At 43.9% G+C, this 23279-nt stretch overlaps 1 protein-coding gene across 1 annotated transcript in view; it reads right to left on the bottom strand.

Annotated features, from left to right (window-relative positions):
* LOC126298298 (OTU domain-containing protein 5-B-like) overlaps positions 1-23279 on the bottom strand; it is a 216554-nt gene that overhangs the window by 15773 nt on the left and 177502 nt on the right. The window lies entirely within an intron of this gene.

Raw genomic sequence — 23279 nt, forward strand, 5'->3', positions numbered from 1 at the left:
TAAGTGCGGCTGAAGCATAAACATGTCCTCTAAAGGGTAGACTGACAACCTAACATTACTGACAAGGTTTACTGTAACGAACATATATCCCTTACTGGATTTTAACATTTACAATGAACAGCTTAAGAATGTGCAAGCATGTGTATTTTATTTACCTCACAAAATTTGCAATCATAATGATGAATTCTAACTATGAGAAAACTTTACATTAAGGAAAAAGTATAATTCATCAAACCAACATGGTTATAAAGTCCTTCACTGTATATTATGAAAGCATATTTTTGCTTTGTTTACAGAGTTAGACTGAAGCATTTGAAAGTATCTGAAATGTCTGCACATTTTGTTGTTGCTCTGATGAAATCGATTCCCTGGCTAAGCTGGATGCACTGGGAGTTGCAATTTGTGAGGTATATAGGGAAGCAGTTTCTGCAGTATACTGATTTGCAACATACAAGGACTAGCTGGCAGATAATGAAGAAACAGACATTAGATGTAAAGTTTCCAGTTCAATTTTTAAATCAGAAAGCACTTTACAGATATACATTTCTGCTAGAGACTGAAGACTTGGTGCTAAGGTTAGAACGTGTTTCAGAAATATCTCCTCCAAAGAAAGGAAGGTGATCACCATTGATGAAAATGATTCCCTGAGTGCAGCAGGGTAAGGGAATCGTCATTTATAGGGTCTACCTCATCAGTTACCCTGAGCTTGAGTTTTAGACATCCCTATGAACATGCAGCACTGTTTTTCATAGCAGCTTTTCTAAAACCTTGAACTGTTGTCATGGAACGTATAAGGTCCGATTCCTTTGCTTTCCTCCCTCTGCTACATCGGACCACTTACACGTAAGGCAAATACAGGGGATGCTATACTAGTGGTGATCAGATTAGCACCGACACTTCGAATTATTGCTACTGGGGACAATTACTCCACCTTGAAAATCCAGTTCAAGGTATCTACTGCATAAAGCTATCCTCGCCCCAGAATTTTGTGAATGACGATTAATTTGATGTAACATAAGATTTTTAAGTGAAGTTTCTTTCACTGTTTAGGGAATTTGGCAGGCAAACAAGTGGTTCTACTGTACTCTGACAACTGCGGAGGCAGCTATTTCAATTATGAACACTATTTCCATGTTCTTTTATTTGCTCATGTTGATGCAAACTATTTGTGAATTGAAGCAGCTCATAAATGAACCATTACAGCTTTCGCACATCAGATCCTCACAATCAGTCTTCTACAACATGTATGTGTCTGAGGTATGAATGAAAGCTTTTTATTTTAAGTTTTTAGGACAGCTACAATTCACTATCAATTTTAATAGACCAGTTTCACACAATTTAACAATAGCTTTGTCAGAAACTGTGGAATTTACTAATTTGGACAGCAAATTCCACGATTTATGCTTATGCTTTTGTTAAATTGAGTGAAATTGGTAACAATAATATTGCAACTCGTGGCTGTCCTATGAACTTTATTTCAACAGTCACTGTTTCCTCCACGAGCAATGGCTGCTCTGTCTTTTTGTCCAAATTTAATTTTGTTGTTTCCAGGTTGATGTTACTTGTGAGGAACTGTACACAGTCACTTCATTTCACTCTGTCTTTACAAATTGTAGAATTTACCAGCTAGAAAAAATGAAATGCATGACAATACTTTTCAAATTCTGTGTGTTTATCATTAGGCCACTCAGCCAAAGGGCTCATAAAATGTTTTTGACAATAATTTAAATAGTGAGCCTTAGTAAAAGAAAGCACAAAATGGACAGAACCACGGGAGGGTCACAATGCTGTACACGTCTCCATCTTAGATGGGGACACTCCTGTGCCTGTAACTGCACCTCCACCTCTACCTCTACCTCTACCTCTACCTGTGCACGGTGATCTGTGTGCACAACCTAGAGACGTGTGACTTCACACAGGTGTGTGCGCCTCCTTCCTTCTTTGTGCAACAGCTGCATGCACCTAGTCTACATGGAAAATTGCACAGATGTAGACACCTTTAGGGAATCAGAGCAGACAAAATTATTCTGTCAGCTGCACCTCTATCTGTTTCAGTGCCTGTAAGATAACAGAGCTCTACACTGCAGAATGTAGATTTGTCAGTACATCTAATCCAATATACTGCTGGGTATACTTCTTAGTAGATGACAGTATGGACCTGCTTAGATACGTCACTGTAAATGACCAATTTTGAGGCTAATCTAAAAAATTGAGAAGAATTTGTTTAAAGTCAGGCATATAAGATTTCTTGTACTTTATTAAATTTAAAACCTGTGGTGTCACCACCACACACCACACTTGCTAGGTGGTAGCCTTTAAATCGGCCGCGGTCCGGTAGTATACGTCGGACCCACGTGTCGCCACTATCAGTGATTGCAGACCGAGCGCCGCCACACGGCAGGTCTAGAGAGACTTCCTAGCACTTGTCCCAGTTGTGCATCTGACTTTGCTAGCGATGGTTCATTGACAAATTACGCTCTCATTTGCCGAGACGATAGTTAGCATAGCCTTCAGCTATGTTATTTGCTACGACCTAGCAAGGCGCCAGTATCCGTACTATTGATATTGTGAATCATGTACCATAAAGAGCAACGTTCGTCATTAATGGATTCAAGTTAAGTATTCCACCAGCTACGTCCGTTTTTCTCAATTCTAATTCCCTTGTCATGTTCCAGACCTCACGCCAGCCTGTGTGAACTGAGACGCGTGCATTTCGGCCTCCTTTAGCAATATGGTGTTGGCTCTCCTGCCAACCACAACAAAAACAGCCTTGGCCACACAACTAACTAGGGACAGTAAGAGGGAGAACCTTGTCTGAATAGGTTAGTTGAGGAAAACCATACAATACAGCCATTGCCCAGCCATCACACGACAGAGCAATGTCTTTAGTGCCCATGCAAAAACAGATAGACGAGTGTCAGTAAAATGCACAAAACAGGAATACAAAACAGCACTTAAAACACAGGTAACAAAAGCTAAAAAATTATGCGCTTACCTGTACAGAAACACAGAACAAAGTATTACGTCAGTAGTACAACATTAACGATACAGGAGGAAAGTGGTATAAGGAGCTAAAACAATATAGCAGATGGACAACAAAGGAGAAGCTAGACACATTGCAGTGCACTTAAACCTCCAGCCTAAAAGTTTAGGCCAGAGTCCATACACATGTCAAAACTTTAAAACCTTAGTCACACTCATCTCATCATCAGCTAACAGAGGGCACATCCCCACCAATGATATAAAATGCACTCCATTAAAATATCGTGGATAGATATGTGCACGCCACAATCATCACAACACAGGGGATCCTCTCGTCATAGTAAAAATCAATGTGTGAGATGGCAGCGTTCAAATCTAAGACTAGCGAGGGTCACTTCATCCCACCTGAGCAACTGGCAGGAGGAACACCACAGCCGTGTAGTTGACTTCACCTACCACAGCTTATTGGCTGTTACCACCAGCCATTCCTCATCCCACAACTGCATGCACTTCCTGTGTAGTGCAGAAATGACAGCCTGCAAGGGAATAGGACATTCAGCTGCATCTTGTCCTCTACAGGCCTCCTTGACAGCCTGGTCAGCCTGTTCGTTTCCCTATATCTCTACATGACCTGGCACCCAGCAGAATGACTCCCGCTTACCCTGCCAATGGAGCAAGTACAGTTGGTCACATATCAGCCAGACCAGTTCCTCAGCTGGATACAGGTTCTGTAACGATTGTAAGGCACTCATGGAATCAGAGCAAATGAGAAAGCATTTGCCCGGAATACAACGCATTTGCTCCAGAGCCTTCAGGATTGTGTGGAGCTCCGCTGAGAAAATAGTATACTCGTCAGGAAGGCGAAACCTTGTGACCTGGTCGGGGAACACGACAGAGCAGCCAAAGGAATTCCCTTGTTTGGAGCCATCAGTGTACACTACTATTAAACTGTGATGCATATCTAAAATGTAAAAAAACAGATATTGAAATGTAAAATCTGAAGTCTGAAATAAGTCTGGGCCTTCAGAGATACCAAGGTGGAAATCATTCCCACTGCGATTTAAAACATGAAAACCGGACATACCGATCTCTAGAAGGCAATCCTGTGTACAAATACCATAGGGCCTAATTGCCTGTTACTTGTTACGAAAAAGTCTTTCCAGTGGAGGCTGAGAAACTGGTACAGTAGGCAGGTGTATATGGTGTGGACAGTGTTCTATACGCCTGGCACACCGTAAGCAGCCGTTGCCAGATGTGAAGTAGCGGTTCACCAACCTCTGCACAGAGGCTTGGTATGGGGCTTGTTCTGAATGCCCCAGTGGCCAACTGAATCCCTTCATGGTACACCACGTCAAACATCTTTAAATAAGAGTGTCTCACCAACCCATACACCGTGCAGCCATAATTGAGCTGAGATCACACTAAAGCCACAGTACATGGGGAGCAGACAGGACTTGTCTGCTCCAGTTTTATGGGGCAAAGACATTTTAGAATACTTAAAGCCGTAAGTGACCTTTTCTTTACATGTCCTTAAGATGTGGTAACCGCGTAAGCTTAGCGTGAAATATGAGGCCCAGAAACTTCACTGTATCTTTAAAATTAGGACAGTGTCTCTCATCCTCAACTCAGGAAAGTTTAAAATGGAACGAGAATGGTTAAAAAGAACATATACAGACTTCTCCATGGAAAATTTAAAACTGCTCGTTTGCACCCATTCATCCAAATGTCGAAGAGTTGGTTGCAACTGATATTTTGTCGTTGTGAGGCTTTAAGAAGAGCAAAAAACAGAGAAGTCATCCACAAACAAAGAACACTGGACAGGACTTTTCACTATGGATGTAATGCTATTAATGACTATGACAAAGACAGCCATACTTAAGAAGCTATCTTGAGTGACACCATTCTCCAGCTCAGAGTTATCAGACAGGAATTCAATGAAATGGTATATAAAATATCATGGTGAGAGGAAGGACAGAATAAAAATGGAAAGACAACCATGAAACCTCCATTTGTAAAGCTTCTCCAGGATAAAATGCCTCCAAATAGTACCATAGGCCTAGCCCACCCAGCTAGCCGTGCAGTGTAACGCACTGCTTCCCAAGCTGGAAGGCGTGCCGGTACCCGGCACAAATCTGCATCGCAGATTAGTGTTGAGGTCTGCTGTACCGGCCAGCCTGTGGATGGTTTTTAAGGTGGTTTTTGATTTGCCACAGTGAATGTGGGCTGGTTCCCTTATTCCACCTCGATTACATTATGTCAGCAATTGCTGTGCAAACACTGTCTCCATGTACGCGTACACCGTAATTAGTCTACCATGCAAACTTTGAGGTTACACTCGTCTGGAATGAGAGGTTCCCAGGGGGGAGAGGGAGGGGGAGGGCCACTGGGGGCTGAAGTGCACAGTAACCCTGGGTTCGGTGTATGGTGGTGGTAGGGTGAGTGGACTGCAGTAGCCTGTCGTGTACCACTGAGGGCTGCAGCAGGGACAAAGCCTCTCAGTCATTTCTAGGTCCCCAGTTAAATAAATAAATAAATAAATTACATACATACAACATACATCATACATCAATACATAAATAAATAAATAAATACATACATAAATAAATAAATAAAATGGTTGAAAGCAAGGGAAAACTACAGCCGTAATTTTTCCCGAGGGCATGCAGCTTTACAGTATGATTAAATGATGGCGTCCTCTTGGGTAAAATATTCCGGAGGTAAAATAATCCCCACCCGGGGACTACTCAAGAGGACGTCGTTATCACGAGAAATAAAACTGGCGTTCTAAGGGTTGAGGGGGGGAATGTCAGATGCCTTAATCAGGCTGGTAGGTTAGAAAATTTAAAAGGGAAAAGAGATAGATTAAAATTAGATATAGTGGGAATTAGTGAAGTTCGGTGGCAGGAGGAACAAGACTTTTGGTCAGGTGATTACTGGGTTATAAATACAAAATCAAGTAGGGGTAATGCAGGAGTAGGTTTAATAATGAATAAAAAAAATAGGAGTGCGAGTAAGCTACTACAAACAGCAGAGTGAACGCATTATTGTGGCCAAGATAGATACGAAGCCATCACCTACTACAGTAGTAAAAGTTTATATGCCAACTAGCTCTGTAGATGATGAAATGTATGATGATATAAAAGAAATTATTCAGGTAGTGAAGGGAGACGAAAATTTAATAGTCATGAGTGACTGGAATTCCACAGTAGGAAAAGGAAGAGAAAGAAACAGTAGGTGAATAGGAATGCAAGAGGAAGCCGCCTGGTAGAATTTTGCAAAGAACGTAACTTAATCATGGCTAACACTTGGTTCAAGAATCATTAAAAAAGGTTGAATACATGGAAGGGGTCTGGAGATACTGGAAGGTATCAGATAGATTATGTAATGGTAAGACAGATTCAGGAACCAGATTTTAAATTGTAAGACATTTCCAGGGGCAGATGTGGACTCTGACCACAATCTATTGGTTATGAATTGTAGATTAAAACTAAAGAAATTGTAAAAAGGTGGGAATTTAAGGAGATGGAACATGGATAAACTGAAAGAACCAGTCGTAGAGTGTTTCAGGGAGAGCATAAGGGAACAATTGACAGGAATGGGGGAAAGAAATACAGCAGAAGGAGGATGGGTGGCTTTGAGAGACGAAATAGTGAAGGTAGCAGAGGATCAAGTAGGTAAAAAGATGAGGGCTAATAGAAATCCTTGAGCAACAGAAGAGATATTGAATTTAATTGATGAAAGGAGAAAATATAAAAATGCAGTAAATGACGCGGGCAAAAAGGAATACAAACGTATCAAAAATGAGATCGACAGGAAGCGCAAAATAGCTAAGTAGGGATGGCTAGAGGTCAAATGTAAGGATTTAGAGGTGCATATCGCTACGGGTAAGATAGAATCTGCCTACAGGAAAAGTAGAGACCTTTGGAGAAAAGAGAACCACTTACATGAATATCAAGAGCTTAGATGGAAACCTAGTTCTAAGCAAAGAAGGGAAAGCAAAAAGGTTGAAGGAGTATATAGAGGGTCTATACAAGGGTGATGTTCTTGAGGACAGTATTATGGAAATTGAAGGAGGTGGTAGATGAAGATGAAATGGGAGATATGGTACTGTGTGAAGAGTTGGACAGAGCACTGAAAAACCCAAGTCGAAACAAGACCCCGGAGTAGACAACATTCCATTAGAACTACTGACAGCCTTGGGAGAGCCACTTCTGACAAAACTCTACCATCTGGTGAGCAAGATGTATGAGACAGGCGAAATACCCTCAGACTTCAAGAAGAATATAATAATTCCAATCCCAAAGAAAGCAGGCGTTGACAGATGTGAAAATTACCGAACTATCAGTTTAAGAAGTCACAGCTGCAAAATACTAACGCGAATTCTTTACAGACAAATGGAAAAACTGGTAGAAGCCGACCTCGGGGAAGATCAGTTTGGATTCCGTACAAATGTTGGAACACATGAGGCAATACTGACCTTGTGACTTATCTTAAAAGAAAGATTAAGGAAAGGCAAACCTAAGTTTCTAGCATTTGTAGACTTAGAGAAAGCCTTTGACAATGTTGACTCGAATACTCTTTCAAATTCTGAAGGTGGCAGGGGTAAAATACAGGGGCGAAAGGCTATTTACAATTTGTACAGAAACCAGATGGCAGTTATAAGAGCCGAGGGACATGAAAGGGAAGCAGTGGTTGGGAAGGGAGTGAGACAGGGTTGTAGCCTATCCCCGATGCTATTCAATCTGTATACTGAGCAAACAGTAGAGGAAACAAAAGAAAGTTCGCAGTAGGTATTAAAATCCATGGAGAAGAAATAAAAACTTTGAGGTTCGCTGATGACATTGTAATTCACTAAGAGACAGCAAAGGACTTGGAAGAGCAGTTGAACGGAATGGACAGTGTCTTGAAAGGAGGGTGTAAGATGAACATCAACAAAAGCAAAACAAGGATAATGGAATGTAGTCAGATTAAGTCGGGTGATGCTGAGGGAATTAGATTAGGATATGAGACACTTAAAGCAGTAAGGGAGTTTTGCTATTTGGGAAGCAAAATAACTGATGATGGTCGAAGTAGAGAGGATATAAAATGTAGATTGGCAATGGCAAGGAAAGAGTTTCTGAAGAAGAGAAATTTGTTAACATCGAGTACAGATTTAAGTGTCAGGAAGTCATTTCTGAAAGTATTTGTATGGAGTGTAGCCATGTATGGAAGTGAAACATGGACGATAAATAGTTTGGACAAGAAGAGAATAGAAGCTTTTGAAATGTGGTGCTACAAAAGAATGAGGAGGTACTGAATAGAATTGGGGAGAAGAGGAGTTTGTGGCACAATTTGACCAGACAAAGGGATCAGTTGGTAGGACATGTTCTGAGGCATCAAGGGATCACCAATTTAGTACTGGAGGGCAGCGTGGAGGGTAGGTAAAACTCAGAGGGAGACCAAGAGATGAATACACTAAGCAGATTCAGAAGGATGTAGGCTGCAGTAGGTACTGGGAGATGACGAATCTTGCACAGGATGAAGTAGCATGGTGAGCTGCATCAAACCAGTCTCAGGACTGAAGATAAACAACAACAACAAATAACAACATGAATAAATACATACATACATACACACGTACCATAGGCCTATTGATGTCAAAAAATATACCTAGAAGGTGATGCCGATAGAGGAAAGCCTCCCTGAGGCCAAGGTTATCAAAGGTGGAGTGATGCCTCCTGAACCCACACTGAAAGCGACTAAGGAGTTGCTTCGATTCTAGGACCCAGACAAGTCGGCAGTTTATCATCAGCTCCAAAGTCTTCCCCATGCAACTAGTAAGGGCAGCACTATGGTAACTACTTGGGCATGTATGATCTTCCCCAGGTTTTAAAAGAGGAATTAAAATTGTCTCTTGCCATGAGTTGGGGAAGTGACCTGATGCCCAAATGGCATTAAAAAGTGCAAGGATAATATTGTTGTTTCAGCTTGTGAGGTGCCACTGCATACTGTAATGGATCCCCCTGTCACCAGGGGATGTGTCATGAACCACCACCACCACCACCACCAATGCAGAATCCAGCTCCCACATGGAAAATGGCCAGTTGTAACCTTCATAGCAGGTGGACCAGAAATCCAATTTACACCTCTCAGCAACCACTCTATAGTGTTGGAAACCTGGATCCTGACTGGCTGTTGCTGTAACTGTGGCAAATCGTGCCGCCATGACAGAGCGAGGTGGCGCAGTGGTTAGCACACTGGACTCGCATTCGGGAGGACGTCGGTTCAATCCCGTTTCCAGCCATCCTGATTTAGGTTTTCCGTGATTTCCCTAAATTGTTTCAGGCAAATGCTGGGATGGTTCATTTGAAAGGGCACGGCTGATTTCCTTCCCAATCCTTCCCTAACCCAAGCTTGCACTCCGTCTTTAATGACCTCGTTGTCGACGGGACGCTAAACACTAACCACCACCACCACCACCACCACCACCACCACCACCACATGCCGCCATGGTCTGGCTAATGTCTCGCAGATTGGTTTGGAGAGTGCCGTTTCTCATTAAAGAAACCAGGGGGCACCTGCCTCCTCTCCCAGAAATTCCCCTGATCATCTCCCACACAACAGAACTTTTGATAGAACGACTGATGGTGTTCGGGAACTGTTGCCACGACCTCTTCTTGCTCTCTCAAATAATTCAGCAAAACTTTGTTCTCGCCACCCGAAAGTCTGTGTAGGTTCAAGGGTCTGCCAACTACAGAGAATATTGCAAAGCCACACAAAGTGGCCCTGATTGCAGAGCAGCATTCGGCACTCCAACAATGGACAGGTTGCCTCTTCTGTTGTCCCACAGACTGTGGGATCGATGCTGCAGCAGTGTGGAGGATAATTTTGGTAATATGATCCACCCATGCCTTGACATTCGCACAATGTTCAAACTGGGCCTACTGGCTATATGAAGTGTTCAGTCAGCTGTACCGAGCACCCATCGCAGCGGTTTCCTTTCGGGCTGCACCCTATCTGGCAGGTGAATCCAGAATGGGCAGTGATGACTTTCGTGCAAGTTATCAACCACTTCTCAGTGAGCAATGTGAGCAACAGCTGGAGAGCAAAGTGAGAGATCAATGGCAGAACGATCCAGCTGCTGTGCAGAAGTGAGTGCTTTGTCCTGTATTTAGTAATTATGCACATGATGGCACAAGAAGTCTCTTAGTTGTTCTGCCCCTGGGGAAGGTAGTTGCAGAGCCCCAAAGCACATTCTGTGCATTAAAATCACCACAGAGGATGAAGGGGCAGGGTAGCTGTGTAATAAGGTCAATTAGGGCCTCTTCATCAAGCACATCATGTAAGGACTAGTAAAGGGAACATATTGTCAATGGATGATGCATGTGCACTGATACAGCAACTGCTTGTAAAGTCTTAAGCGAGAGAGGCGATGAGTGTTAGTACTGACAAAAATACCTACACCACCTCTAACTCTCTCTCCACTCGGGTCATCCTTTTTGTGGAGAACATAGCCTCATAGCTCAGGGGTGTACGATTGATGGAAATGAGTCTCCTGGAGATACAGCTACAGTGGTCTACCCTGACATAAGAGACGGAGTTCCTCCACATGCGTCCTGAACCCCTGCAGGTTCCACTGTAGGATGGCAGCCATTTCATCGAAATGGTTTTAATTTACCCGTCTCTGCACTGCGGAGGTGAAGCACTTTTAGTGCGAGAGGGAGTGAAGGAGCTGCCTGAATCCAAAGCATCTAATTCCATGATGTCCACCTCATTAGTCAGACATGAAAGAATGATGTCTGATGGCGCTTGGGACAGCTTTTGACCTGAACATCGTGAACCTTTCCCGGCACCCTGTCCCTTCGAGGATGAGGGGGACCGAGGCCATTGAGAGGCAATCTGCGGGTTGTGTGTCGTCTTGATAATCACTACAGAACTACTGCTGGTCTTTCTGTAATGGCTGCTTGGATTGCTTTATCCTTACTTGTTTTGCCTTGGTGCAATCGATGGATTAATTAATTAATTAATTAAGAGAGTATGGGACCAAATGGGGAGGTCAACAGTTCCATGATTCCAAAGTGGGTTACATAAGAAAGAGGGTCTGCTAAAAGTGGACAGATTCAGTCAGAGGAGTCAAATTATAAAAGAATTAACATTAAACACACACAGTAAAATCATAAAAGGTGAGACCAAATGCAAAAACTGGAAAAAAAAAAGGGAGGCAGTCATGGGGTCACAGACCGTGAAGACTGCAAATGGAGTCGCAACCACAACCAACCTGCACCTGCTCCAAGACTGAAGAAGAACCTTATATCTGGAAATAAAAACCACTTTCATGGATGAAACCGAGGACCAGGTAACCATCCATGGATCATCCACTAATATTAAAGTCAAGGAAGCGGGAAGACTATACTTAGCACGAAGGGTCGAAAGAAGGGGACATGCCACCAGTATGTGAGATATCATCAGTCTGACGCCCCAACCACATTGTGGGGGTGGGTAGTTATGTAGGAGGAAGCAACGGGTGAGCAGGGTATGGCCAATGCATAAACGGCATAAAACAGTGGACTCCTTCCGAGAGGAGCTGAAAGAAGTGCCTCAAACTGCAGTAGACTCGTTGATTGTGCAGAGTTTATTAGTATGAGGAGTAGCCCTCCAGATGGCATTCCACTGTTGGGCAAAGAGAGATTTGACAGATCTGCACATCAGCAGCTGCATCCATGAAAGGAAATGGGGGGGGGGGGGGGTAAGTATCTGCTTCTCTAGCCAAATGGTAAATGGTCAGCCAAGTAATTAACTGGGAATCCCACATGACTCGGGATCCAGAGAAAGACAATTGAATAGGTGGCAAGCTCAAGGGCAGAGAGAAGGTCATGGATGGCAGAGACCAAGGGGTGACAAGAGTATCATCGGTCGATAGCTGGCAGGCAGCTCATGGAGTCAGAACAAATTAAAAAACTATGGAGGGAGGCCTGAGAAACAAAAAGGAGGGCCCTGTGAATGGCTAGAAGCTCTGCTGTAAATACACTACATGATCCTGGCAACAAATGGTGGTCAAAGCTGGTAGGAGATGCGAAAGCATACCCCACCTTATCAGTAGTCTTAGAACCATCAATGTAAAAGATGGTGGCACCCTGGAACTCTACAAGGATGGCACATACAAGATGCCAGTAAACCATAGGAGTAACAGAGACCTTAGGACCCTGGAAGAGACCGGACCTAATCTGTGGTCTACACACAGTCCAGGAGGGGGGAGGGGGGGAATAGGGGGGTATGGGAGGAAAGACACGAGGCACAGTCCAGCGAGTGCAGATGGAGAGCCTGGCAGAGGGTTGAGAGACGCATGCCAACTGGCAATCCCACCCATGGGCGGGTGTTAGGAGGAAGACACCCCTCATTGGCAAAGAGCACAGGGTACACAGGATGGTCAGAGAATTGGAGACTGTGTAAGACACAAGGGGTTAGCTCTGTTGTATGTGTAGAGGGGGAATCCCTGCTTCTGGGATGAGACTATCAACAGGACTAGTGTGAAAGGCACCAGTAGCCAGACACGCTGCTCAATGATGGACAGGGTCAAGGAGTTTCAAAGTGGAAGGAGCTGCTGAGCCCTAAATCTGGCTACCATAATCGAGTCTGTACAAAACCAGAGCATAGTAAAGATGGAGAAAAGTGGAATGGTCTGCACCCAAGATGTGTGGGCCAGGAGGTGTGGCATCCATGTCAGCTTGTAATCAAAAATAACGTCCAAGAAACGGGGCTGTGCTACAACATCGAGGAGCTGGTTGCCTAAATAAAGTTCTGGATCAGGGTGTATTGTGGGTCGATGACAAAAATGCATAACCCGGGCTTAGGAGGAGGAAAACTGGGAGCCATGGGTGGCAGCCCACACAGAGGCCCATCGGATGGCACCTTGGAGCTGGCACTCAGCAGATGCCACAGAGTGGGAGCTGCACCCAATGCAAAAATCGTCAACGTACAACGCTGTGGTAACCAGAGGCCCAACAGAGGTCACAAGCTCATTTATGGCAATGAGGAAGAGTGTGACACTTAGCACAGAAACCTATAGGATACCATTCTCCTGAATCTGAGCGCTGCTGAGTGAAGTGCCAACTCAAACCCGGAAGAGCCGGCAAGATAAAAACTCGTGAATAAAAATCAGAAGGGGACCACAGAAGCCCCAACCATGGAGGTTAACTAAAATGTGATTGCGCCAAGCCATGTCATATGCCTTATGTAGGTCAAAGAAAACTGCGACAAGGTGCCGGTGGTCAGTAAAAGCCTGTCGGATGGCTGGTTCCAATTGGAGTAAGTGGTCAGTTGGAGCTTGCCATGCCCACAAGCCACACTGATACAGTGACAAAAGGCCCCGAGATTCGAGTACTGAACATAATCTGGAATTGACCATTCTTTCAAGCAGTTTACAGAGCACATTAGTAAGGCTAATGGGGTGGTAACTGCATCGCCATTGTGACAAAAGCACCCATGAGCCAGATGTGACTGAAGACCCTGAGGAGCTGTTGCCTCTGGGGAGTCTCCAAGTGTTGAATCATCTGATTATGAATGGAATCTGGCCCTGTTGCCATCTTGTGAAGAGCTAAGAGCCTGCACCAATGCCCCTTGAGCGAAAGGTGCATTACACGGCTCAATGTGGTGTGGGATGAAATGGAGGGGAGGGGGGGGGGGGTCTGTTTAACACTGTGTTTCTGATGGAGAAAGGTAGGAGAGTAGGAAGTGGACGACATATCATCACAAAGTCTGTCACAAGGTGTTCTGCGAGGACCAGTGGATCAGTGCACAGAGCTCCTTTAAGGCTCAGATCCTGGACACTGGAGTGTTGCTGGTGGCCCAGAATGCTACGGAGCTTTGACCAAACCTGTGATAAGGAGGTATACGTCCCAAGAGAGGAAACTTAAGGTAACGAGCCTTAGCTCAGAGATGCTTAAAAGTGAGGAGGTTGGTCGGGGGGGGGGGGGGGGGGGGGTCGCTTAAATCGCTGCAGTGGTCCTGGACAGCAACTCCAACATCCTTGGTCCACCACGGTACCAGCCGATGATGAGGGAGGGCTGTGGATAGGGGGACAGCAGTGCCAGCAGCATGAAGAAGAGTGGAAGAGATGCCTTGCACAACTATATCAATGGAATTCGAGAGGATGGTGTCAAAGTTGACAGCAGACACGTATACAGGCCAATTGGCCCTGTGGAATGCCCAGTGTGGGGGCCTGTCTCCCTGGTGGCAGCAAGGGAATGATAGTGTCACTGGAAAGTGGTCACAGACACAAAGGTCATCATGGGATGAAGAATGTAGGGAAGCCACGAGGGCAGGGGAGGAGATCGTGAGATCAATAGCAGAGAAGGTGCCGTGAGCAGCAATGAAGTGGGTAGGGGAACCATCGTTGAGGGGAGACAAATCGAAGTCCAGGCTAAGTTGGTTGATTAGGATACCCCGACCTGTTTAAGTGACACTTCCCCACAGTGGGCATTGAAATCATCAAGAAGGAGAAACAGGTGCAGGAGTTGCTGGATTAAGATAGTGCAACATAAGCAAGTTGCTGACCTGGACAGAGGTAGACACTGCAATGGGTGATTGCCAGTCGTGTGCACTCTAACCACTATCACTTCGAAGGTGGTACATAGGGTGATCCAGTCACTAAGGACATTGGAGGGAACCGAAGTGCAGGCCCCCACCAGATGCTATACAACGGCCAGCATGGTTCCGACAGAATGCCCGATAACCATGGAAAGTTGGAGAGTAATCATCAAGGAAATGTGCTTCTTGGAGAACAAGACATAACACAGAATAAGAGGAGACAAGATGTTGCATCTCCGGTAGGTGACGATAGTATCCGCTGCAGTTCCACTGGATGATCGTGTGGCGCGAGTCCAAGGTAGGCATGAAGGAGCCGAGGAGGTGGTCAGGTCACTTTGTCAGTAGTTGTCACCAACAAGGTTGGGGCGACATCCATAAAAAAGATATCAGACTCAGGTTTTGAGAGAGGGGCTGGCACCTCTGGGGGCACCAGGGGTGCCTTGCTGTGAGATTTATGTTTATGTTTATGTTTCTTCTTCTCCTCCTCCTCCTCCTCCTCCTCCTCCTCCTCCTCCTCCTCCTCCTCCTCCTCCTCCTCCTCCTCCTGAGGTGGAGGAGGGCAAGACACAGGGGGAGTGTACAGGTGTTCCACGTGGCCTCGTGGTGGTGAGTTTTCTGGTCTGAGAGCTGCTGGGGCGAGTGGGAGTGGAAGACAGAGGCGGAGGAAAGAAAGTAACAGGGGCAAAAGTTGAAGATAGTGACACCAGTTTGAGTCTCTCATACTTTTCGTGAGCCTCAGCCTAAGACAGGTGATTGGTGAAGTGGAGTCTATTAACATGAAGCAGCTGGGCTCCCTGTTCATCAAAGCTTCTTCTGCCACCCAAACTAGTCCTTGATATTTTCCATGAAAAACAATGGCTTTGTGGTGGTGAAAGTGTCCCCATCCGCCCTAGTACAGACGAGGTAACAGGGAATAGCCAGGTCGACCTAAATCAGAACACCTAGAAAGGGGAAGGAGGTGGCAATGAGGAAGGAGCGGGCATGGGGAGGGAGGGGGCAGGGAGAAGCCGCTAGGGAATGAAGAATGAGCTGAAATAACTAGGGGCCCCGTGAGCACCATGCACGAACTCACAAAAGAACCGTGAGCCCCCTTGGGGTGCCTCGACATGTACATATGCAAGTACAGGTGGTGGTGGTGGTGGTTGGTTGGTTGGTTGTACACTGGACAATGTCTGCATCAAGGTGTCGACGTTAGGAACAGGTTTCTGCACCATGGAAGCATAGGAAGTGGTAAAGATGGGAAGTTTCATCACTTTATATTCCTTTTCAGCTTCAGCATAGGGGATCTGCTTGGTGACTTTTAGTTTCTGAATTTTTTGTTCCTCTGCAAGAGCAAGGCAGTCTCGGCTCCAGACACTGTGGCTCCAAGAGCAGTTAACACTGACTGCTGGAGATGAACAGTCAATCCCAGCTTCATGGGCTGCCTTCCCGCACTTCCCACAGGTCGCTTTACCCCCGCAACTCAGTGTTGTGTGACCAAAACGCTGGCATTTTGTAGCACCGCATAGGGTTAGGTACATTAGGCCTAACCCTAAGTTGGAGGAAACCTGCCATGATGTGGTCAGGCAACATTGGACAATTAAAGGTAACAATGAAGGTGGCAGTCTTCTCAATTTCTCCATTATTCCTATGCATCCTTTGCTCTACATCCACTATCCCCTGTAATGCCCATTCTTCTTTATGGATATTGACATAGCTGAACTTCATGTCATGCCATGTGGTCACACCCTTGCTAGAGTTAAGGGAATTATGCAGTTCAACAGTTATACCACATACTCGCCCAATTTTTCGGTCTTCATAAGTAGTTCCACCTGCTTTGCCCTGTTAGTATCAAGCAGTAGGTAACCATTCCACAGCCACTTAATAGACTTCAGGCTTCCAGCAAGTCCTTCCAAGGTTTTATGGATATAGAAAGGGGATACTTTTCCTTCCTGTTAATGAAAAAAAAAGACATTTTGATTTATGATTCCTTGAGCCCTGTTACTATAATTCAACTGATGCAGACTACCGGGAGGACTGGTTGTGAACACACCCAGGCACACACCCCTCCCACTGGGAGGAAAAGATGATAATTTCAAGGGTTCCATTTCAGTCCCACAAGCAGCTAGGGAAACAAGGGTCCACTCAGACAGAGCCCCACATGCCTGAGTAAGCCTTATAAAACTGAGGTGTGGCAGGTTCCCCAGAGGTTGCCCACTAATGACTGTTCCACTTCAACAACCATACATCTCATCAGCACGCACCCCACCTCGAGACTGTGGGGATTCTCATAGAGGTTTTTACTATCCTCGCAATCCGGTCATTGAAGCATGCCCAGATCTTATGGTAACTGGAGACTGGCAGCGCTTACCAGTCCACAGCTTAGGAACCACAGGTTCACCAAGCCCATACTCGGCAAACAAATGCTGAGCCTTTGAGGGCAATCACTTCAAAAATGCTGTTAATGTGTAATATGGACCAATGTTGGAAGTGACTGTCGCAAGGTATTATGGAAATGGGAGATGCATTGTTGACAGTTGAGCCATTGATCACTTAAAATCAACTGCAGCAGATGACATGTTTTGTGGCCCTGAATTTCAAGTAGTGTCCTAATCTAGCCACAATCTCAGGATGTGCAATGTATTGGAGAAAACAACGATAAACAATCTGCGGCAGAACTAAAATCACAAGTGCTTTGTTTGCTAACCTCTAGAAGTAAACAAAATAGAAAAATCTCATTATGGGGTAAAAGCAAACTAATTTCTCTGTCACTGGTTACTTGAAACCATCATCATACTGGCTACACAGACTGTTGCATTACCAATCAATGAGCAATCCTGTTTGGCAGGTGGTTTGCAATTATAGGTGACAAGCAGATTCCAAACAATAACAGAATGGCAGGAAGAAAAATAACATCAAATTAAGTCAATATGAAAGAATTAGAAATAAGAAAACTACATTTGAACCAATTAACTGATAAATGTAACAATTGCAGTCTTTTGATTAAATTGAGAAATGTAAAAAAATTTCATTGCATTTGACGAGTTTTGAACCCACGACGTTCCACATGTGAACCCCATATGCTAACTGTTTTGCCAAGTCATTATACTGCAAAAAGTTGTTATATTTGGAAAGGATCTAGTAGTCTGGCAAAGGATAATGTTTTGGATGCAACACTGAGTGCACACACTGACTGGAAAAACCAGCTACAACATGTTAAGTGTCAACTGTCAAGTAATTTTAATTGGGTTACAGCACACAAAAGATAGTGTCAATGCTGTTTTCTGTTACATGTTTCTGTGTTCCGCATATCGATCCCCTATAGATGAGTGGTTGCTTTTCCCTTATTTTACGTACTGCTCCATACAGGAATTTCCAATAATATTATGAAATAGCTACAGATTATTTTGAAAGATATGAATGAACTACACAAATGCCTGGCCACATCCAGCATTGTAAAATATTAAAATTGAACTCAAAATTACAAATACTTTTCAAATCATCAAATTTTGGTCACTTCTACATTGGGAATGTTGGGTAACAGTGTGGAGTACTCAAGCCGATATGTTAATGTGTAGAGAATTCATAGTAAGTAAAACTTACACATAAATTCAGTTATTTGTTTATATCCATGCCCAATTGTATACAAACTCAGTGAAGTGTTTACTGGCAGTTTTCGTACAACACATCATTTGTACAAATTGATTCACTGATCCATTTGTTGCTAATTTTATAAGCTATTCTCATCAAAACAAGAAGTAAGGTTGAAACTGTAATGAGCTTATCTCATCACCACAATTTCCCTGTTTTATCTCGTTTCTGCATAGCATGTCTATAACATATGTTCTGTATTTTTCAGAGAAATATTATTATTCACTTTCTCTTTTCAGCCATCTGGACTCTGCAGATTGCCACAGAGCAGCCCTTGCTCCACCAGCCTGAGGTTTTCACCTAAAATAAAATCCACACTGGTCAGCCACATCCTGCATACCGCCGCCGCCACCACCACCACCACCACCACCACCACCACCACCACCACCACCACCACCACCACCACCACCACCACGCTGTCTCAGCTACCTTGGCCACATCTCAGGCTGCCTAAACTGTCCTGCCACTCAACTTGTCATGCCAACAAATACTTACCACCACCTCTTGCCTAGTGAGCCACTCTCTTGTAATGCCACAAGCAGGCTCATGGCTCATTTCAGATTACACTCACAGAGTAGCTACAAATCAAAAAGTTTTTTTGTTGTGGTAGTTTTGATGTGTTGCAAATCTCAACAGCGCATACACTACATGCACTCAGAAGAGAAGGCTTTAGTGTCCCTTTGTATATACGAAAGCACAACCAAATGTAGCTGTCCATCTGTGTAGATGTACTTGAAATTGGGGTAGCCATGGAGTACTGAATAGAACAGGTGGCTGAGAATTGTGGGGCCTGTATTTTTCTTAGGATCATGGAAGTTATCCACCTGAATCACAGGACTGGGTACACATCACTGGAAGTGCTGAGAGGGAACTATGCATACAGACAAAAAGAGAAGTTTGAGGTTCTTACACAGATTATATAATCATACCCCAACTGGTCTACCCATTCTTGGGTGTTTCTTGAACAGGCTGAACAGTTGGCTGAAGCACAGTATCATGGATGGGTATGCATCTGACACATTAGGAGTGCACAGTTTGCCAGAAGTTGCTAGTGTCCAACCGTCAGAGGTGGGATACGAGCTTCCGCCAGGAGGCAGTCTCTGGGGCTTGTATGGAAGGCTCCAGTTGCTAATCTCACACCACTGTAGAGGACAGACGAACAAGCTCAGTACTGATGGTGCTGCTGATCTGCAACACGTCAATAGTCCAAGTACAATAATATCAAAGCTTTGTAGAATCATAGAAAAACTGTGTGATTAGCTCTCCAGGTGGTGTTACTGAGAAATCAGAGGGTATTAAGTTTCCTAATGCAATTTGCTTTTGGCTGGCGTACATGTGGTAATAAGGTTAACTTATTGTCATGTAAAATTTGGAATTTTCAACCCCATCAAGAAACTGGTTATTTTGGTTAAGTTCTAGGTAAGGACACACAGTTATGAGTTGACAAAAGTGTACGACAGAAGTTTTCTCTAGAGAAAATCCATATCCATGACTCAGGGCTCAAGTTTTTCTGCTTTCTATGTGCCTACCCAAAGACAGCTCTCTGCACTGCACAATGATTTAGAACTATAATACAGGCAAAGGTTGATCATATATAATGAGTTTTAGGGGTCCATGGCAGTGACTATACGATCAATTGCAATGGCAAAAAATATTATGCTCTAAGCCAATTTCTGAGAGCCTATTTTCCTATAAATTTTGGCTTCTATGGGTCAAACCTATCTGGACCTGGAACAGTCTGAGGGATACAAGATTCTGTATAAAAATGGGTAAGTAACACTTGAAACCTCCACCTATGCAGTATAAGCAGGATGTGATAGCATCCTGCCTTCTGCAGATCAAAGAACACAGTGATCAAGTGTTGACAATGTGCGAAAGCATGGAAGACAATTGGTTTGTGGAGGACCAGAATGCCTGAAAGCCACTCTGAAATTGGGATAAACGGCTTCTGGCTTCCATGCACATCCACAGTTTTTGGTTGGTCATTCTTTCAAATGATTTACACAGCTCATTCATTAAAGAGTCTGATTAATAATTAGTCAAAATTGGAGGATGTTTCCCCAATTTTAGGACAGGAACAACAATACTCTCCCACTATTTGGAGGGAAATTCCCTTGCCCATCAAATACGATTAAAACACATGGATGTGTTTTATGCTGGCATAGTTAAGGTGTTTAAGCATCTGATTGTGAATTTTATCATGTCTAGGGGCTGTGCCTCAACACACTGCTAAAGCACTGTGGCACTCCCATTCCCTAAATGGAACACTGCACGATTCGAGGCTAAGCACAGAGGAGGACAAGTAGTTTTGCTCTGCCAGGTATTTATGAGTCAAGAAATAATGGTTGTAGATACTGAATGCAGACACATTGGCAAAGTGAGCTGCAAAACCTTCAACAATGCCTGAGGGACCTGTACAGATGTTGCCATTGAAGGATATACCAGGACTCCTGGGGATGGTTGGTGGCTACAGAGACAGAGTTTTATGGGCTCCCACAGATTATACACGCTATTTGCAATGCTCTTGCTTTCTCTTTTTAATAAAAAGGTTTACATCCACTCTAAGACTCTCTTGTATGCTTTAAATCTTCCCTGGAAGAATCCAAAGTGTGTTGAAGTGCCACTCTCCACTGCCTTAGCTGCAGCTAATTCTTCTGACAACAGTGGTACAAATTTCTGGTGGGGGGGATTGCTTCCACAGTATGGATAATCATGTCAAAAGTATCTTATGCCTTTTCTTCAATGGGGCTGCAAATTTTAATATCTATGGCACACTATGTAACATAAACCATACTGAAATGTGCTGCAGCTCCAGTGGTAAGTAGGCCTACTTCCAATCCCGAAATTAATTTTTTTTATTACTTTACCACTGCTAGACGTGTTTATGTTGCTCCCACAGAGGACTGTCAGTGTTCAAATCTCTCTGAAGAAGCATGGAGGCAGATGGTCCACTAGCTACAACAGTTTGTGATACATTTTCTGTCTGTCAGTAGATATATATTAAATACTGTTATCTTAACTGTCAGGTGGACACTGCCAAAGCTTCTAATGCAGTCTTTAGAGGCACCTGGTCACTGAAAGTGTCAGCTCGTATGAGCGTCCACGTTTCCCCAGATGCATTTTTGGCAATCGTGTGAATTTAATGGTAGAATTCATAATTTTTATTACTAGGGAGTTTAGTTTCTGAGAAACATGGCTCCTGAGTTACCACACTGACTGCAGAATGATTATCCTTTAGTTTGTGGAGTTCTTCCAGGTGGTAATTGTAGGCATTGAAGCTCCACTGCAAGAACATCAGATTTGGATCTCTGAAAGCAGTGAAGGGGAAACAGGATTACGAATTCCTTTGCTGTTGATTATTGCTCCATCTGGATGTATTGTTTTGCATCTGTGCTCGAAGGCTGAACTTCAGGGGAAATGGGGGATAGATTGACTGGAACAGCAGAATCTGGTTTCAATTTCTGTTGGGAGGAAGGGGGGGGGGGGGGGGGGTATTGTCATTGCATCCATAGGAAATCTGAAGAGATTCTCTCTGGTTTCCGGTGGCTATCTGAGTTGGTGAAGACTGCCAGTCTTGCTAGCGAGATGAAAGCAAAGCTCACTATCTGCAGCATCGTCAACAGGACCTATTGCGGACCTTTGGTGCAGAGCCAAGTCGAGGGTCCGAATCAGAGACTCAGATGGTTCTGCGACTGTGCAGGCTACAAATCTCTCGACTTGTGCCATAGAGTGGTGGGGTTTCGGGTTCCACTAAGTAGATCAGGTGTCCACTGCACACAGGAGGTGGCTAAACGGGTAGCAAGGGCTGTGTGGTATGGACTGGGCAGCTTTTTATGTTAGACAGTCATGGGAAAGATAAAAAAAAGGGCTCCAGTCTCAAATGGTACAGAGCAATGAAACGATGAGAATAGACCAAGCAGCAGTCGGTTTTGTAGTTGTAAATTGTTGTAGCTCTGTTGGAAAAGTACCAGAGCTTCAAGCACTTATACAAAGCACTTAAGCTGAAATCATTATAAGAACAGAAAGCTGGCTAAAGCCAAAGATAAATTCTGCAGAAATTTTTACAGAGGCACAAACCATGTTCAGAAAGAATAGATTAAATAAAGTAAGTGGTGGTGAGTTTGTGTCAGTTGGTAGTAGTTTATCTTGTAGTGAAGTTGAAATAGTTCCTGCAAATTACTATGGGTAGAGGTTATACTCAACAGCTGTACCAAAATAATAATTGACTCCTTCTACAGACACCCCTGACTCAGATGATGTAATAGCTGAACAGTTCAAAGGAAACTTTGATCTCATTACAAGTAAGTACCCCCACTAATACAGCTATAATTGGTGGAGACTTCAATCTACCTTCGATTTGTTGGCGAAAATACATGATCAAAGCCGGTGGTAGACAGAAAACATCTTCCGAAGTTGTACTAAATGCTTTCTCTGAGAATTACTTTGAACAATTAGTTCATCAGTCCACACAAATTGTAAACTGTTGCGAAAACACACTTGACCTCTTAGCCAAAAATAATCCTGATCTAATAGAGGGCGTCATGACAGATACTGGGATTAGCAAACACAAGGTCAGTGTATCAAGGCTCAACACTATATCGACCAAAACCACTGAAAATAAACAAAATATATCTACTTAAAACAGCAGATAAAAATTCTGCTTGATGCCTTCCTAAGAGAGAGTCTCCATTCCTTCCAAGCTAATTACGTAAGTGTAGATAAGATATGACTCAAATTCAAAGATACAGTATCAACAGCAATAGATAGATTCATACCGCATAAGTTAATAAGAGAGGGGACTGATTCACCATGGTATGCAAAACACATTTGAACACTGTTGCAGACGCAACGAAAAAAAGCACACCAAATTCAGAAGAACACAAAATCCCCAAGACCGGCTAACTTTCACGGAAGCTCGAAATCTACTGCGGACGTCAATGCGAGATGCTTTTAATAGTTTCCACAATGAAACATTGTCTCAAAATATGGTAGAAAACCCAAAGAGATTCTGGTTGTATGTAAAGTACACCAGTGGCAAAAAACAGTCAATAACATCATTGCATGATAGCAATGGAAATGTTACCGATGACGCTGCCACTAAA

Source organism: Schistocerca gregaria, chromosome X (genome assembly GCF_023897955.1).
Source record: "Schistocerca gregaria isolate iqSchGreg1 chromosome X, iqSchGreg1.2, whole genome shotgun sequence".
NCBI lineage: Eukaryota > Metazoa > Arthropoda > Insecta > Orthoptera > Acrididae > Schistocerca > Schistocerca gregaria.